The sequence below is a fragment of the Castor canadensis genome, chromosome 1 (assembly GCF_047511655.1).
Source record: "Castor canadensis chromosome 1, mCasCan1.hap1v2, whole genome shotgun sequence".
NCBI lineage: Eukaryota > Metazoa > Chordata > Mammalia > Rodentia > Castoridae > Castor > Castor canadensis.
In genome coordinates this window covers 63,916,089-63,936,039 of record NC_133386.1, presented here as the reverse complement: position 1 = coordinate 63,936,039, position 19,951 = coordinate 63,916,089, and the positions used below count along the sequence as shown (strand labels likewise).

At 35.8% G+C, this 19,951-nt stretch overlaps 1 long non-coding RNA gene across 4 annotated transcripts in view; it reads right to left on the bottom strand.

Annotated features, from left to right (window-relative positions):
* Nucleotides 1-13,316: 13,316 nt before the first annotated feature.
* The window catches only part of LOC141424480 (uncharacterized), an 83,153-nt gene continuing 76,518 nt past the window's right edge, over nt 13,317-19,951 (bottom strand). For all 4 annotated transcript variants that reach the window (XR_012449408.1, XR_012449398.1, XR_012449404.1 and 1 more), the window contains one exon: nt 13,317-16,123. This is a non-coding gene — a long non-coding RNA (uncharacterized lncRNA). The remainder of the gene's footprint in view (nt 16,124-19,951) is intronic.

Sequence of the window (19,951 nt, the reverse complement as noted above, 5' to 3'; positions counted from 1 at the left end):
TGAAAGACTGGACGGCCGTTAACAAAGATACTTATTTCTCAGAGACAGAAGTCAGACAGGGTCAATCCAATGAATTGCCCCAGTTTACTGTCTTGAAGGCCTTTCTATGTGATGGAACAGAAAAAGGGAATACAGACAGAACCTGCTTGCCTCCCTGATGTAAAGAGACAGTTGAGAGTGTAGGAGGACCAACACTTTTAGAGTTCCCAGGACAGAGTACCAGAAAGGAGAGAGCTGCACACAGAAAAAACTTCAGAGATCTGCAAAGGGTCCCCTGACAGAAGGCAGTAGAGTACAGATCAGTGTATCCATGTGAGGACGATCCCTTGGCTCTGGGAAGCAACTACTCAAGAGTGCTTGGCACTTGCTTTGCACCTGGAATAGTGCCTGTTCCCGCCAGCCAGACTGGGAAAACCTCACAACTGGGCAGAATCCTCAGAAGGGTCTTGCCCTTGTAACTAGTGGGGAATAACTCATCCTAGATAAACACTCTCTGGTTCTGAAGTAGCAACTCTTAAAAATGAAATGACTCAAACAGTTCTTACCAATTTAAGTGCATCCAAAAGTAAAGTTTAAGATTTTTTTTAATGAGTAATTTGGATGTTGTGTGGAGTTCATATATATGGAAGAGTCATCGGTATTACAAGGATAGGATGAGGCCAGGAAAGGAAAAATAGGAGTGTATTGTCATCAGATTCTGATACATAAAGAATTACAATGTCACTTGAAGATAAACTGCGATAGTAATTGGATGCGACATTGATATGAGAAACAATACGGATGAATGTGAAAATAACTGTGTCAAGTAAAAGAAGACAAACAAAAACCACTGTACCATGTTTGATTCCATGTTTTTAAAATTCAAAAATAGTAAACTATTCTATAGTTACAGCAGGTAAGTGATTGCCTGGGATGGGAGTTGGGGAATGATGCCAAAAGAGAGGGAAAAGGACATACTGTAGGGGGATCTGGGAAAAACTTAGGGATGATAGACATGTTCAACCTACTGATTTTAGGGCTGCTTTTTACATGTTTATACATACATGAAAATGTATCAGGTCTTACATTTTAACTAATATAGCTTATTATATAAAATTATACCCCAATAAAACTTTAAAACACTAACATAGAAAAGCCAATATTTGGGAAATTTTGTTATCTAGTAAAGAAATATTAGCAAGCATAGCTTTATCTAACAGTATAGTTGAAATTGTAAATGTATGTCAGAAAAGTAGCAAATCTGAGCCTTAAAAACCTATTAATGAAAGCTTTTTTCTCAACAAAAGAATACAGGTTTCAAATGAATATATAAAAAAATTAAAATGATACGGTCCAACCTTTTTTATGTAATAGAATTCTTTTGCCATACAAATTTTAAGTTAAAAAATCATTTGTGTACTATTCTCTTTAATTTCTGAGATAATTTATTTTTTAATGAATATTCTATCATAAAGTTGTTTTTTACCTTCTAGTGATATTTTTCTCAACATCTCAAGTTCAATTTTAAAATATATTTTTTATGAAGTGTTAAAACTGGATACTAAACACTTACTTCATTCTGTCAAGTCCATGGCAAAGTTCTCGTGCACAGTTGGTAGTTATCTAAGTCCAGATAGGGAGAAGTTCTCAGGACTGATCCCAGAGAGGCACTACTGCTTAATAGTTGAATGGAGGAGAATCCGGCTGAGGACAGAGACAGATTGGTGAGGTAGGAGGTTAGCCAGAAAAGAGAAAAAGCTGAAGAGAAATCAACTATCAAGGCTTATGACAAGGAAAAAAAAATTAGAACATTGACCACCAGGTTTTAAAATATGGAAACCTTTGCTGATTTTGTCAAAAGCTGCTCCAAGCAATGCACTCAAGAGTGACAGTTTAGAAAGTGGAACAGCAGACAGTGGTAGTTTCTTTATTTTTTATTTAAAGCAAGTTTTCTTTTATGGTTTTGAGGCAAAAGATTAACCAATTTCTTGTAACCAAAAATATAGGAACACATGAAGAAATGCTCACCATCCCTGGCCATAAAGGAAATGCAAATCAAAACCACATTAATATTCTACCTCACTCCTGTTAGAATTACTATCATCAAGAGCAGAAACAACAGCAAATGTTGGTGAGGATGTGGGGGAAAAAGGAACCTGCATAGCACTGCTGGTGAGAATGTAAACTAGTACAACCATTATAGAAAACATTATGGAGACTCCTCAAAAAACTAAAAATGGAACTGCCATATGATCCAGCAATACCACTCCTAGGGATATATATACATACATATATATGTGGAATATTATTTAGCCTTAAAGAAGAATCAAATATTGTCATTCATAGGTAAGTGGAGGGAACTGGAGAACATCATGTTAAGTGAAGTAAGCAAGTTCAGAAAGACAAAGGTCACTTGTTTTCTCTCACATGTGCAAGACAGATTCAAATACAAATACAAGCATTATCATATATACATACATATAGACATATATATGTATACTCATACATATATACAGATGTACAAATGTATACAATATATAACATATATTATATATAACATATAACATATATTATATATAATATATAACATATATATAATATATATAACTTGTTTCCAAAAAGTGAGACTATTAGAGGAGATTAAGAGAAGAAGAAAAGAAGAAAAAGAATAATAGAGAGTGAATGATATTGAAATCTGGGTAGGAACTGACATGGTGAAATGCACTGAAATTTGTTGAACAACAAAGGGTAGGGAAAAGGATAAGGAAGTTTAATAGAGAAGAATTGAATGATTAAAGTAGAATATGTTTAAGTTAAAATACTAAGGCAAAACCCCACTGAACAATGAGCAGACATTTAAGTAAAGAAGGACAGGAATATAAACAGTCATGTTAAGGGGAGGGCACCAGCGGAATGGAGGGTAGATGAAGAAGTAAAGGAAGGTGAATGCAGTTGAGGCACTTTCTATACATATGTGAATAGAGAGCACTGAAACCTGTCAAAGTCATTTTGAGAAGGGGAGTGGGGCAAGAGGGAGAATAATGGAGGGGATGAACCAAACTGGGGTAGAATATATGTATATATGGAAATGTCACAGTGAAGCCCCCTGTACAACTATCATATACTAACACAAATGTTTAAAAATGAAAATATTGTTTATCTCAGGTCTTCTAATTTTTATAAAGAGAAAGTTTCAGTGAATTTACTTAGTGATTTTTTTTTTGTCAGAGTCTAGATTAATGTCTGCTTAGCAATCTGTACCCAAACTGGGGGAGAGATTTGTGTTCCCACAAGTGAGCCTTCCTTATGTAGAGTCATAATTAACACATTTCAAATATCTGATCTTCCATCTGACTCCATGCTGCCTGGCATTTCTCAGCTCCCAGTGTTCTGAGATTTTAGAGGAAATAGTTCCCTTTTAGACTCTGCTTTCTTTTCTTTTAATGTAGGAAATATCTTCTTTTTTTCCACTATCTCCTTCACACATTCCAGGAGTCTATAAAATTTCTTAATTATGAAGGTCTCTCATCTGTTCCTTCATGTATGATTTTATACTTTCTGTGTTTCTTTTATTTTAACGAATCTCGGGGAAGATGGGACCTAAATACATTTATGTAAACTTCCTCTTGTAGCCAGAAGATTTGTGTGCATTTTTACTTACTTATTTCTTATGAGAGGGTACAAGTTTGACAAAGAGGTGGGTAGGGATTGTTATGTTAGGAACTTTATTCTCTTCTTGTGTAAAAATGTAATGATGCTCACTTGGGCCAAATAGAAGCAATTTTAAGAACACTGAATTAGTCATTCTCGTAACAAATATCCAGAAAATGTAGGCTTATATTGTAAACATATAAGCAAACATTTAAAAAGTTTAGCTTGACAATCATGTACATTATAATTTTTCTGTTAAAAGTGTTCAAACTAACTATATATCTTTAGATAAAAGGTACAGATAGAATTTAGGCCTTAAGAATTGTTTCAGTAACAATTAAAACAGTACATAGAATGTAAAGGGATTTTAGGGATGTTCTTAGCGGATCACAAACTTCCATTTCATGGAAAAACCAAGAAGGAAATGCAAAAGAAATTAACATTTTTCAAGGTATTTCTCTCCCTAAAGTATTTACATGACTCTTGGATAAAAAAGAATAGATGGAAAAAAACCACAAATGACTTACCTAAAATATTTATATCAACTCAAAAATTCAAAATGTGTATCCACATGTTGTAATGAATACCATAGTTTGACACCTAAAAATCATATATATGTGTGTGTGTCTATATGTACACACATGTATATATTTATAGGGGTATACATATATAATGGTATATATGCAATTACAAATGGTATTTATATATATATTTCATATATATAAAACAACTAATCTTGATCTGAGAGACTATATTTCTACAAATTAAGACAATCTTGATGTAAGTATAAAAATATCTTTGTGTTACTGATAAAATTTCTGTCAAGAATATAGTACTTGGTACTAACTTGAATTGACAACACTGTTAAATTTGGTTGTGAATGAAAAAAGCATGTACCATTTTGATAGTAGATGAAAGTAATTCAAAGTAGTTAGAAGTAAGTTCTGTCACCACAACTTTCAGTAAAGTACTTAAATTTTTATTTTTTCACTGAAGGGTTTACCTTAAGGTATGATACCTGATAAAGAAAATGAATTCTTGCCTTCTGTCATAGAGAGTTTTCCATTATGCCTTAAGCAAAAAGTAAAAAGTACAACGTATGGAAACATGAATAAAATGCTACATTTCAAGAAGAAAATAGCGCCTTATCCTTTTTTCATGTTTTCAGCTTATATTGGGGAAGTCTTAAAAATGTATGTTGTCCCCCAAATTTTACCCTTCTTGATTGACAGAATAATACAAGCATTGGAAACCTTTCACAGTGGTAATTTCATTCAAAACAAATTATGTTAAACTTTTTGAATCCTAGAAAACTCTTATTTCAGAAAACACCAGAACAACCAAAGAGAATGGAGAAAAAATTTTATGAGCATAAATTTTTATATTAAATAATATTTTTGACACTGATGGCACAGAGTTTGTGACAATTCTGACAGACTGAAGTTTAGCTTTTTGTGGAGGAAGAAAATAAGGAAATAAAGATAAAATGACAATCTGATTAAAGGATTTTCAAAAATTGTCAGTTCTGTATACTGTTGTACCAATAGACTGGAAGCAGGCCATCTTTAGAAAGAGAACAAAAATATTATAATAAAGTTTATTAGAATACAGACAATTTCAGGGGTGAGAGTGGGTGGTATCAGAAAGAGGGGTAGAATACGACCTGGTTAGACATTTATTTTATGAAAGTGAATGAAGATAGCAAAGAAGAAGGTGGTAAGTCAGGCATAAAGTAGGAATGCTCCCTATGAATTATTTATTAGTGGCCACTCCTTAGTTTTGGGGCCCATGTATTCTTTTGAGGACCAAGCACCATATAGGGAATCTGTGGTTTGCTAAACACACTGCGTCCTAAAGGATAGCATTGCATCTTTTTGGTGTTTCCTTGACATTGGTTCCTCAGTTGCACATTTAGAAGGCTATTTCAACATTCATTGTGGCTGGCTGTCTCTGAGTGATGCTGTACATTTTATGACTAAGGACTCACTTCCATATTTCCTTTGCTGTGAAATGTGTCTCTGAGATTAGAATCTAGAGGCTGGGTGGGATTCTATATCTATTGATGAGGTATTCTGTTAGTCACTAGATAATGGTGCCCACTAAATTTCTATGGACAGGAAAGGCAAACTCAGGCTCAGAGTAACTATTTCTATAAGATGAACTGGGATGGAAGTAAGCCAATGTAGTCAACTGACCAATTGATTTCTTCAAGGAATAATGCCATATCAGAGCCTCAGCGATGGTTTCTGTCACTGAGAAATTGGACATTCAGTGGTAATAGGAGCTAAATCAGTTTTGATAAGTAGGTGTGATGGTTGATTTTATGAATCAACTTCATTGAATCCAGAAAGCTAGTTAACTATGAGATGAATCTGTAAGATTAGTGTTTATGTCAATAGACTGAGTAAAGAAGGTCCACCCTCCTCATTATGGGCTGGACTCATCCTATCATTGAGGGATCAAATGGAACAAAATGGTATACAAAATTCTCTCTCTCTCTCTCTCTCTCTCTCTCTCTCTCTCTCTCTAAGCTGGGACACCCGTCTTCACTGTCCATTTACATTGAAGCACCATTTTTTTATCAGGTCTTCAGACTATGGCACTAATACCAGTACTGCCTCTTCCCCTTGGCCTCCATATTCCTGTGAGCCAATTCCTATAATGTACTTCCTCTTATGTATATAGGTATGTGCTATCTGTACTGTTTCTCTGAAGAACTCTGATACAATGAGGTTTCCGTGTTGTTGAACTCTACTATCTCTGCTACTTCCTGTGGATATTTCATGTGGTTGCCCATCATGTTAGATTTGGGGTGACTGATAAATGAAGTCTAGTTAATATCCATTTCATGACTCATTCTGTTTACATGTTTGTTTAGTGCCTTTTGGTAGACAATGGATGACTTAAAAATCTTTATGTCTGTGTTCACTACATGGTATGTCCTACCCATATAGCTTGTTGTTTTCTTTCAAGGCTCCTGAATGAAGTCAGGCCATAGCCAACTATTCAGAAATATGTATGTTTTCTTAACTTGTCTACTTTTCTTTGTGCATGAAATGAATGATCGAATGTATTGTCTATAGCTCTGCCATTGGGAAGATATTTTTTATAGTCCATTGGTTTTTAAGGCAAATGCTAAGTGTGATTATACTGCAGTTACTCTTATACTTTACTTGACATTGCAAACTGAGGCAACCTACAAGTCAAACTCAACTTTTTTTCTTGCTTTTTACTTTAGTGTTATAGCAACTCCCATATAACCATAGGTACAACTGTTTGGGGTGGCATGTGATCTACACCACCATTTCTTGTCTACTGAACTGTTTCTGGAAATTAATGACTTGGTTGATTCAACAGACTCTAAGTCTTGATGGTCAGTTTTAGATGTATGGCCAGTGTGTTCCATGGTCAAGTGTTCTTTTTTTTTTTTTTTTTTTTTTTACCAGAGCCTAGTAATACATAAGAACTATTTTTCTAAGGGTAACTTTTTACTTGCCTGGCCTCATTAAAGAATTCTAGGGGACTGCATTATAATTCTTCTCTTGTATTTTGGTGTAAGTTCCACATTGTAATTTTTTCAGCACTAAGTAATGCTGAATCCCCTAACACTATGGAATATTATTATATGCCCTGGGTGGTGGGGCTTGTTGTATCAGTTTGGAGCTGCAATAGCACCATTTCTTATTCATTTATTGTTATTAATTTTATATATTAAACAACACTCTTGTTAGCTACCCATCTCTCTTGCCTGAAAGGATCCCAAGTCTGTCAATCATTTTCAAAACTTTCTACAGGTTAAACCTCTTGACTTTCTCCAATTTTTCTATCACTCTAGTAATTGAAGCCTCCTAGCTTCTGGCAATTAAATGTCATCACCTGGTTTCTATTCCTTAGAGGGAATAGCAATGTTACCACAAATGTTAAAGAGTAACCACTTCTATTGTCATCCCTAGTCTGGAAAGATATATTGCCAACCTTCTCCGTTATTGTGATGTCCTTCTCACCAGAACATTCCTGGTGTCTGCGGTGGAGGGTGCATCCTCTTGAGTCTTTTGGATTTGTATACCATATCCACTCAGCAAGCTCATTTCCATCAGTCTTATTATTCCTTCCTCTATCTACAGGGCAATATTGACACTTTTATTTTACTTAGAGTTAGCCATAATACTTAAAGACCTCTAAAGTTTACCTCAGCCACAATGTCGCCTCATTCCCTCGAGTTCTAGGATATTAAATTCTTTCTTCATAATGCACACCTAACTCTTGTTTTTTTAGCCTTATATTTTGGTCCCCTTGTCAAGCCCTCTCAAAATTCAATCTGAGGAGTACTTACTTCCTTTTCTCTACCCAGTACATGATTGCTAACTTTTTCAATTTTTAAAGACTATGGTCTCTTTCCTCCTTTATTAGGCCTTGAATAACCTGCAGCCAATTTATGTAGGGATTTAACCCTGCTTATTGGCCTGGCAGGCAGGGGAAGAGATAGGCTTCTCCTGACTTGGGGAGTGTGTATTACATTGAGACACAGAAGCTTCTGCAGCAGCAGAGGTACCAGCTCTCAGTAAGGAAGGATGGGCTAACTTTGCAAGGTCAGGTGGTTCAGGAGAAGCCAGTAGGTTGAATAGTCAGCGTATTCAGAGCCATCTATTCATATATTCCTGTCCTATATCCAGATCTTTGTTTTTTTCTACCAGGATCCTTCATCTTTGCATGTAACAAGCCTACCTTGGCTAAGCACTGAAACATCTCTGGAGCTCTGTAACTTTGAAATCACCCTTCAGCCTGCCACTTAGTTGTGTTTACCTTTCTATTACAGGGGATAAGGACCCCTTTGTAAACTACAACCAAGATTCTTTGGTTCACATAGCTATGAGATCCTTTTTAACAACCCTCAGTGTCTCATTATTTTTCTGAAAGGCATCCTACTCTGCTGCCTTTGTAGGCATTGTCCTCCTTTCCCACACACCAATTTTTAGATATCTTTATAATTACAGCTGTCATAGTATTTTGTTCCACCAGGATATTTTCCCCAGTTACTATTGGTAACAGCTTTAGCAGTTGAGCCACTATTATTGTGCCAAGGATTACCCAAATCAGTGATAGTACTGGACATTTGGGGAGCCAGTTCCAAATCTATCTTACTGCTCATTTGTACAGATTGATCTTGGTAGCACTTGTCTAGATCCTCCAAGAAGTAGATCCCAAAGTGACGTTAAAATGCAAGTATTTTCCTGACTTCAAACTATATTACAAAGCAATAACAATAAAAACAGCATGGTACTGGCACAAAAACAGACATGAAGACCAGTGGAACAGAATAGAGGATCCAGATATGAAGCCACACAACTATAAGCAACTTATCTTTGACAAAGGAGCTAAAAATATACGATGGAGAAATAGCAGCCTCTTCAACAAAAACTGCTGGGAAAACTGGTTAGCTATCTGCAAAAAAATGAAACTAGATCCATGTATATCACCCTATACCAAGATTAACTCAAAGTGGATCAAGGATCTTAATATCAGACCCCAAACTCTTAAGTTGATACAAGAAAGAGTAGGAAATACTCTGGAGTTAGCAGGTATAGGTAAGAACTTTTTCAATGAAACCCCAGCAGCACAGCAACTAAGAGATAGCATAGATAAATGGGACCTCATAAAACTAAAAAGCTTCTGTTCATCAAAAGAAATGGTCTCTAAACTGAAGAGAACACCCACAGAGTGGGAGAAAATATTTGCCAACTATACATCAGACAAAGGACTGATAACCAGAATATACAGGGAACTTAAAAAACTAAATTCTCCCCAAACTAATGAACCAATAAAGAAATGGGCAAGTGAACTAAACAGAACTTTCTCAAAAGAAGAAATTCAAATGGCCAGAAAACACATGAAAAAATGCTCACCATCTCTAGCAATAAAGGAAATGCAAATTTGAACCACACTCAGATTCCACCTCACCCCTGTTAGAATAGCCATCATCAGCAACACCACCAACAACAGGTGTTGGCGAGGATGCGGGGAAAAAGGAACCCTCTTACACTGTTGGTGGGAATGTAGACTAGTACAACCACTCTGGAAAAAAATTTGGAGGCTACTTAAAAAGCTGGACATCGATCTACCATTTGATCCAGCAATACCACTCTTGGGGATATACCCAAAAGACTGTTACTCCAGAGGCACCTGCACACCCATGTTTATTGCAGCACTATTCGCAATAGCCAAGTTTTGGAAACAGCCAAGATGCCCCACCACTGACGAATGGATTAAGAAAATGTGGTATCTATACACAATAGAATTTTATGCAGCCATGAAGAAGAACGAAATGTTATCATTCGCTGGTAAATGGATGGAATTGGAGAACATCATTCTGAGTGAGGTTAGCCTGGCCCAAAAGACCAAAAATCGTATGTTCTCCCTCATATGTGGACATTAGATCAAGGGCAAACACAACAAGGGGATTGGACTTTGGTCACAAAATAAAAGCGAGAGCACACAAGGGAGGGGTGAGGATAGGTAAGACACCTAAAAAACTAGCTAGCATTTGTTGCCCTTAACGCAGAGAAACTAAAGCAGATACCTTAAAAACAACTGAGGCCAATAGGAAAAGGGGACCAGGAACTAGAGAAAAGGTGAGATCAAAAAGAATTAACCTAGAAGGTAACACCCACGCACAGGAAATCAATGTGAGTCAACGCCGTGTATAGCTATCCTTATCTCAACCAGCAAAAACCCTTGTTCCTTCCTATTATTGCTTATACTCTCTCTACAACAAAATTAGAGATAAGGGCAAAATAGTTTCTGCTGGGTATTGAGGGAGGGGGAGAGGGAGGGGGCGGAGTGGGTGGTAAGGGAGGGGGTGGGGGCAGGGGGGAGAAATGACCCAAGCCTTGTATGCACATATGAATAATAAAAGAAAAATGAAAAAAAAAATAAAATGCAAGTATTTCAGATAAGGCTGGGAGCATCTTTAGACTGAAATATAAGTGAAAGACAGAGGGAGGGATGTGCCATTGCCGGTGATGATGCCTAAGGTAGATTGCAGCAAAGATGTCAGGGCATCTTCAAGTCAAAGCTGTCCATCAGAAGGTCCCATGTCTCCCAGGAGTAGGCATCACTTAACATCTAGGACTGGCTCCACCAGTGATTGCGAGCAGCTATTGACTCAGTGCAAATGCCACCGTAGATTTCACAGCGCAGTACCCAAGGTCTTGGTTAGTTGCATTCTGCACAGAAAGGGAGGTCCAATCATGGCCTCCACATACAGATTAATATTTACTTCTAAAGTCCTTTCCCATTCCCCCTCCATCCTCTTCCTTGTTTGCTATCATTTATGAACTTAGTGATTGTTTTCTGATTATTTTTCCTAATATAAATAAGGGTAAACAGCCACGGTTTGTCAGTCAGGAAAACCTGGTACAGAATGGCTTTTAAGGCAAGTTATATGACATCTCTGGCTTGCAATATTCTCATTTTAAGAGTAGCTAAGCTGCAAGCTTATGTCGAAAACGAATGAGACCAGGACAATGTAACCAGACATTGTCTTATGTACTAATTTATTTGTTTATTATGTCCTTTTATTTCCTGCTCTCCCAAGTCCATACACCAGAATGTAAGATCCACCAGTCCAAGGGACATTACTATCATTGTATGCTTCCATATTCCCAGTGCCAGAATGATGTCTGACTCATAATACGTTTCTAAAGAATATTTATTTAGTGGATAAGTTAACTTGTTCAGTTCAGTATCTGAAATAAAATCTCCAATATGTGAAGTTTCTAATTTTCTTGTCCTAAAAAAGAGTAAAACATTTTTACTGTATATTATGTTGCCAAGATTGACTTCCTGATACAGAAAAATTCAGAAAAATAGCAACAGAATTCATAATTGTCAAAGATTTCTAAGACCAGTCAAGCAGGGATATGAAGCCATGGATATGGGTAAATCACAGGTGTTATTGACTTAAAACGTTGTATTTCAAAAATCCACTCAAAAATAATTATTCTATTCCAGGTACTGTGTTAGACTCGCAAACTTGCACACATTTAGAAATAAAGTCGGAGCTCTGTTTCTGGCATTTCATTAAATAGTTAGATAGAAAAAGATAAATCATTATTAGAATTCCATTCTTGACACAGAACTTTTCCTTTGTTTGATAAAATTGTGTGTTATTGTGCTTGGCCTGCCAGCATGCCCAAGGCCCTGGTTTTTCAAAGGACTGTGAACTTTCTTTCAGGAGTATATCAGGGCACAACAGTATATCTTAGCAATAGTAAACAAATTTCTATCAAGTATGTGCTACAGTACAGAGTTGGAGCAGAAAGAAAATCAGGCTGGCATTGTAGATTGTGAAACCCACTGAGCAGGGACCATATCTAATTCTGTGTTCAGTACTTGATTTTTAAATGAAAGAAAAATGAAACAATTTCATTTCTGACTATTGGAGCTTCTCATTTGAAGAAAAATAAGGTTTTCACCAGAGCTTTGTAGAGGACAACACAGTAGGAGTTTGTAATTTAATTCAAAACATGAAGTTTTGAGTAATAACTATTCATTGCAGTTTCCTGATTGGTTTAACAAATGCAATACTTTTCCTGACATACATAACAAAATCTATTTACAAATTTGTTCACCTTAAATATAAAAGTAGAAAAATATACTCTTGAATTGGTAACTATACTTATTAATTAAACCTAGGACTATAGTTTATTTAAAAGTGAATAAAGTTTAAAACAATTTTTTTGGTGATACTGAGTTTGAACTCGGGGTCTCACACTTATTAGGCAAGCAACCCATCTCTTGACCTATACCTACAAGCCTGTTTTGGCTATAGTATAATTTTCAGATAAGATCTCTTGCTTTTTCCCAGGGTCAGTCTTGGACACTAACCCTCCTATCTTTGCCTCACCAATGGGTGGGATTATAGGCATGAACCACCATGCCCAGCTTAAGAATTGTTTTTGCTGACTAACAGTATGTGTATAATTGTAGTGGAATAAAAAATTTTCCAATTGTCAGTGTCTTTTGCTTTGGACAATGTACTATGTTGAAGTAGTTTTAAAGCCTTGTGCTTAAAAAAGGCAACTTTTAATTGCTGAATAGTATTCCATTGTACACATATGACATAATTTGTTTATCCTTTCATTTTTATACACATTAAGTTGCTTCCAGTGCTCCTGACTGTGGCTGTTATAAATGTCACGGTTCTACGTTATCGTTTTTCTACTGCCTCTTTGTGGACATATGTCTTCATTTCTCTTAGATAAACATCTAGGAGTAGAGCTGCTAGGTCATATAGCGGGCACGTATTTAACCTTATGAGAAAGTCCACAATATTTTCTAAAGTACTCACTGATAACATATGGGATTTTTAGTTCCACCACTTTTTCAACACTTGGAAACCTAAATCTTTTCCATTTTTTAACCACTTGAAGTGTATTTGATGGGATCCCATACTAATACATGTGACAACATGGATAGATCTCAAAACATTAAGTTGAGTGAAATAGATCAGCTACAAAAGAGCATATACTGTATGATTCCATTTATATGAAATTCTAAAAGGTAAATCTAATCTCCAGTGACAGGGCATGGAGCAGGAGTTGCATGGTGTCATGGAGAGGGTTTAGGATTACCTGCAATAGAAAAATGCAAGGGAACTTTTGAGGATCGTGAAAAAGTGAGTGTCTTTAATGTATACTTTACATTAATAAAAGTGATATGACAGGAAATGTGTTAAAACTGCTTTTGATTATTAACAAAAAGTCTTAAACACATCCACTTGCTATTCTTAGGAATACAAAGCACTTTAAAGGCATGACACAAAGAAACAGGAAATCCACAAAATTGAGCACTGTGCCTTCCAGAGTTGCTTGTCTGCAAAAGCTGTTTGAATATCCTGCATTTTGCCAGCTTCAAACAGATCCTTGGAGCTAGAAGGAGGTTCTGTTCAGGTGGTCAGTTGGCTCAGGCTCTGATATTTCTAGTTTACAAAAATCTGAATATATGTTAATGATAATTAAATTAATACATGTTGTTTATAAAAAGCATTGCAAGAAAAAAAGCATCCATCATTCTACCACCTAAAGGCAATTACTGTTCATATTTGGGAGTCTTCCTGCATTTTTAATGCATTTTTTACATGTCTCAGATAATATGATAAGTGCTATTTTGTAAGTACATTTTTCACTCAATATTAAATCATTAGCATTTTCCCAAGTCATTAAACATTCTGTAAACATCATTTTAATAACTGCATAATAGCTCATCATATGCCTGTACCATAATTAACTATCATTCTTTTAATGGCATTTAATTTTTTTTCTAAACAGCAGACACATTGCCTGGCCTATTGAAAGTTCTCCAGAAATTTTGTTGAATAAATGAGCAAGTCGTAAACAATGTTGAGAAGAACATCCTTGTCCCCCAATTTTTGTATTTTGTGAGAAACTGGAGGAAAATTTTCTGGAACTAAGAATGTCTGTGGCAAAATGCATTAAAAATGTTAAAGGCACTTGATTTACTTGTTGGAAGATTTGTCTTGGGAGAAAAGTAAAAAGTAATACCATACGTGGGTTTTGCAATGTTAGCAAAGGCACCTTTAAAAATAAAAAAAAAAAAAAGAATGTGTTTTTTGAAAGTTACCATTTAACTATTTCTCATAATAGTGTAAAATTTTGGGTTTTTTTCCTTTTTAAAATAACTTCATGCTAGTACTTTCTCTGAGCATCTTGGCTTTAAATTGTGTTTGATCCCTCCAAATTTCTTTAACTCCAGGTTCTGCCCTCAAGACCTTTCACCTTGATCATGGCTCCATCGTTCTGTTTTGTCACCCCTGCATTCTTTTATCCAGTGTTTGAAAATTACCTGTCACTCTGACCCTGACTTGAGTAGCAGATATCAGGAAACACAAACTCTATCTGTGGTCATGTGGAGGAATTTACACTTGTTACATGATACTCTGCTCTAAGTGAAAATGCTCTTGACAGTGATGCTGTCTAAAGAAGATTTTTAGCAAGGGTGTCAGGGCATCTTGCTTTATTTCTCTTTTGCAGCATCCATCATGAGCCTGCAATCTCTTTTTGTATGGCCTCTGTTTGCAGATGCTTCTCTAAGTCAAACTTCATTATTGCCCAAAGGACAATAACATTTGGGGAAGGTAAAAGTGGTGCCTGGCTCAAAAGCTAGAGAATTGCCCCACATAGGCCTCTGTATTCCAGCCTGTCTGTCCTGAGTTTTGTTCGTCGGTGCATGGGAGGACTCTCTATCTTGGAACAATAATATGGAGCTAGAAAAAAAAAAGAGAGAGATTTCTTTTCCTCTTACTGCTAGCATATTAACCCTTGGAAGGCTTCTGAATTCTTCAAGGCATTTCCAGTTTTTCCATTTCAAATTCACCTCTTTATCCAGAGTTTTAGGGAAGTTGTTTGACATAAAAATGTTGTGATTTATTTTTAAACTTTCCTGGGGAAAAAGCCCCTGTTCTAATTGATTGGAGAACTGATTCATTTTATGTTCCTTATTTAACTCACATGAAGGGCTTAAGTCCACATGTGTGAATAAAATAAACAAACTAGTATGCTGTCTTGCAGTTTAGCAATCATGAGTCAAATGCATGTACATATACAGAATTTAGCTGGCTTTTGCAAAGATGGGTCTGAAAATGCAAATAGAAAAATTGAAGCAATTCAAATGGTTAAGTGACAGAATCTCATATTTCATATACATTACAACTTAGGAACATTTATTCTTTATTCTTTTTGAATAGAGTCTAATAACTTTCTACTTTATTGAACTTTAGAAATTTTATGCAGATTTTTAAAACCTATGAGGAAAGAAAACTGGTTCACAGCTTCTTCAGGGATCAGTATTACAATCAAGGTAAAAAACTCAAATGCTTTCACAGTAAAGCTCCAATAAGTTACAAGGTCATATAGCTAACATGACAGTGAATAAAGCTATGGTATCTTGAAATCCAATTCCAAGCTTTTTAGACTAATCAATACAGATCCTCAATTTTATAGATGCATTTCTCTTCATTACACATGAGGTGAGAGGTAATATTTAAGTGGTGAGTCAAAATGTAGAGCAGAATTCCCCCGGCAACTGCCCATTTTCTTGACTCCATCGCTATGCAGTTCATGAGGGCATGTCAGGACTTCTGACTGAGTGAGGGTCAAGGGTTCTGGGAAAACAGGTGTCGCTCAGACCATTTTGCTTGAGTCCTGAGCACTGAGGTCACCGACCCAGCAGAAGGAAAGTAGGCCCAACAACAGTGGCAAGCTGTATGTTTGACATTCTTTGCCCTCCTTTTTACATTTATTTCCGTTTGGATCCTGCTGAATCTTTTCTTTTTCAAAAGCATGAGGAATGCACATTGCTTCTGGATCCTAGCAGGACTCAAGTCAAAAGATACCTGTAGAATTTTGAAATCCAAGGTAGAATGCAAAGTGGTTTTGGTTCAGTGTTTGGGTAACTTGATGATAAGTTCTGATTTCTATCAAGAAATATAAATAAGATACATAGTACAAATGAATTTGAGACAATGAAAACAATTTTTGGTTCAGTTTGCTTTGAGTTTATTTTACTTATCAGCATTAAGTGGACACAACGTTTTATTTCCTCATTTCACTTCTTTTTATTTTCCTCTTTTCATTTTTTTCTAATTTCTGTTTATCCACTTCTCTTCCCCAATGCCCCAAATCAAATCCCTCCTGCTTGTACTCATGTACACATATACACAACATGTAAAACCTACATTTCATTCTTTGAACAAAGGAGAAGGTTTTATACAATATTTCAAGATTTTTATGTCAAGAGTATATATTAAGAGATGAAAGTTGGGCACACTTAGAAACTTGGAAATATTCCTTGAAAAATAGCCAGAGCAAGTCATCTTTTTATTTCATGCCTAGGAAACAAAATTAAAATATTCTTGCTTTTAACTGTATTTTTGAATGCCTTTGAAAGCAGCAATCCTCTGTAAAGATGTTATCAGGAAGCATTGTGACTTTAAATAATTTTGTTAAATATTCTAAGGAGTAGATATTTCACATGGCACTCCTGATACTATTTTGTAGCTTATGCAGTATGATTCCTGTTAATACTTTAGTATGTTTCTGAATACAACTGAGATAATATGAGACCTGTTGCAACTATTCCAGGAATGGGGGGAGAAGAGATAAAGGGGAATGTTGGAGGGGGCAAACTCAACTATGATATCGTGTAAGAACTTTGTAAATGTCAAAACGTACCCCCAGTAAGCAATAATATGATAATAAACAAAGAAAAAACGTTAGAGCACATTCCATTGCCATTGTAGTACAAATGAAAACAATGTTAGAGCCTATCAAGGTGCAAATGGAGGGCTGGGCATGATGGTGCATATTTATAGTCCCAGATACGTGGAAGATGGAGGTAGGAAGTTTGTGGTCTGAGGCTGGACCCAGGCCAAAAAAAGAAAGGAAAAGAAAAAAAAAGAGAAAAGAAAAGCCCAAGACTCTATCTAAAAAATAAACTAAAGCACAAAAAGAGCTGATGTGTGTGTGCCTCAGGTGGTAGAGTGCACAAGCTGAGTTCAAACCCCAGTACTACCAAATAAATAAATAAATAAAAGGTTTAAATGGTAATTAAAAGAGATACCACAATGTATTGTGGTAGACTGTTAATGCTGTGAATGGCCATAGATAAATTTCAGCAATTAAAAGTCTCTTTTTCATAAGTGGAATAGACACATTTAATCCCCATCTCTCAGATTCAGACAAAAGGGAAAACTAGAGGCAATGATACTGCTTTTTTATATTTACAATGAAATGTTGTATGGATCAGATTGCAAACATGTTTTTTGGGGGTATCAAAGTTAAACTCAGAGCCTCGTGCTTACCACTTGAACCATGTTGCCAGCCCCTTTTGCTTATTTTTCAGACAGGGTCTCACAGTTTTTTTGCCTGGGAAGACTTGGACTGTGATCCTCTTAGTTACTCCTCACACATAGCTGGTATTATGGATATACTCTACCATGTCCACCTTTTTTGTTGAAATCGGGTCTCACTAACTTTTTGCCAGGGCTGGGCTCAAACCCACATCCTCCCAATCTCCACCTCCTAAAGCTAGGATTACAGGTGCGAACCAACACACCTACCCACATTTCTTTTTGGATAAAAGGAGATACACCAATAGTAAAATGAGCTTTACTTTTACGTTTGACATTTACTTTGTACACATTTATTTGCTTCATTTTTCAGGCTCAACTTTGCTACATAATTAAGAATTTACATCCAAGACATTGCTAAGAATCACATCCGCACTAAAATAAATTATCTGTGTTTGGTAAGTGGGGGAGATAACATTTGATAAATATTTTTATCTGTGATAAACCCTAATGTTCATGGTTTATCTGTGACTTGATTGAAGATTCCTAAGAAAAATTCTAAGCATCACTTAAGATTGTTTTTTTCAAACTGCTTTGTAATTTGAGCACAGGTATGGGATTACCTTTATTAGTATGTTTAATCTATCACATTCAACATATTTCTAACTGATCAGATTAAAAATAAAGCCTCACTTCTTCACTGCTTATATCAAATATTCATCCAATCTTCCTAATTAATAAGAACTTCACAAACACCTAAGTATTCTCTATCAGTAGATGTGGGTCTTCCTTGGTTTACCCGTATTTTCCCTTCACTATCTTCTGTAAATGATATTTTCCTCCTACTGAACAAATAATATGTAAATGAAAGTGGAGTTAAATATTAATTTCTTTGATCACATAGTCATAATTATAATGTATTTGATAATATGGCCAGTATATTGTCTTCATCTGTTCAATCATTTACAGAAATGATTAAAATAGTGGGCAAGGGGATGAAAAACAGCAAGGGAGAGCATGAAGAAATTAATCCAAGAAATCAGGATACAGAAACAAAATGTAAAAAATAAAAAGGTAGAAGAGGATGATGAAATGTAAAATAATATTTAGTACTAATTATTCATTTAGTAAACATTATTGAACAGCTACTACTTTGCATAGGGTATTCTATTTTTATTTACCATTAACTACCTTATCAACAATATAAAATTACCAATGCTAAAATTGTGAGAGTATTTTTCCTGATATTGAAACAATGGCTGTTTAGTGTAGTAAATTTCTAATATGTAAAGATGGTTAGGCTTGGGAATGTAGCTCAGAGCTAAAGTATTTTCCTAGGATATGTGAGGTCCTGGGTTCATCCCCAGCACCACTAAAAACAATGGGTATTTAAAAAGAAAACAATGTAGTACATTTAAATAACTTCCTCAATGTGAAACATTGCTAGCTTTTAGTATAGTGTATTTCTTTCTGCACATATTGTTTTTATTAGCCAGCAAAACTTCTGAATAATAACCTGTATATTCTGTTTTTCTAAAGCTGATATTTTGTGGTCATTTTTCCACTATATCAAATATTTAAAATATTTGATATTTTAAGTGACTCTAAGCTATTACAAGTGTATATGCTAAAATTTATTTGATCATTTCTCTACTCTTGGGCATTTTAGTTATTTACAGTATTTTGTTGCTTTAGGTGATGTTATACTCAGTTTCTTTTTTTATTATTATTATTTTATTATTCATATGTGCATACAAGGCTTGGGTCATTTCTCCCCCCTGCCCCCACCCCCTCCCTTACCACCCACTCCGCCCCCTCCCTCTCCCCCCACTCAATACACAGCAGAAACTATTTTGCCCTTATTTCTAATTTTGTTGTAGAGAGAGTATAAGCAATAATAGGAAGGAACAAGGGGTTTTGCTGGTTGAGATAAGGATAGCTATACAGGGCATTGACTCACATTGATTTCCTGTGCGTGGGTGTTACCTTCTAGGTTAATTCTTTTTGATCTCACCTTTTCTCTAGTTCCTGGTCCCCTTTTCCTATTGGCCTCAGTTGTTTTTAAGGTATCTGCTTTAGTTTCTCTGCGTTAAGGGCAACAAATGCTAGCTAATTTTTTAGGTGTCTTACCTATCTTCACCCCTCCCTTGTGTGCTCTTGCTTTTATTTTGTGACCAAAGTCCAATCCCAGGACTAACCTCACTCAGAATGATGTTCTCCAATTCCATCCATTTACCAGCGAATGATAACATTTCATTCTTCTTCATGGCTGCATAAAATTCCATTGTGTATAGATACCACATTTTCTTAATCCATTCGTCAGTGGTGGGGCATCTTGGCTGTTTCCAAAACTTGGCTATTGCGAATAGTGCTGCAATAAACATGGGTGTGCAGGTGCCTCTGGAGTAACAGTCTTTTGGGTATATCCCCAAGAGTGGTATTGCTGGATCAAAT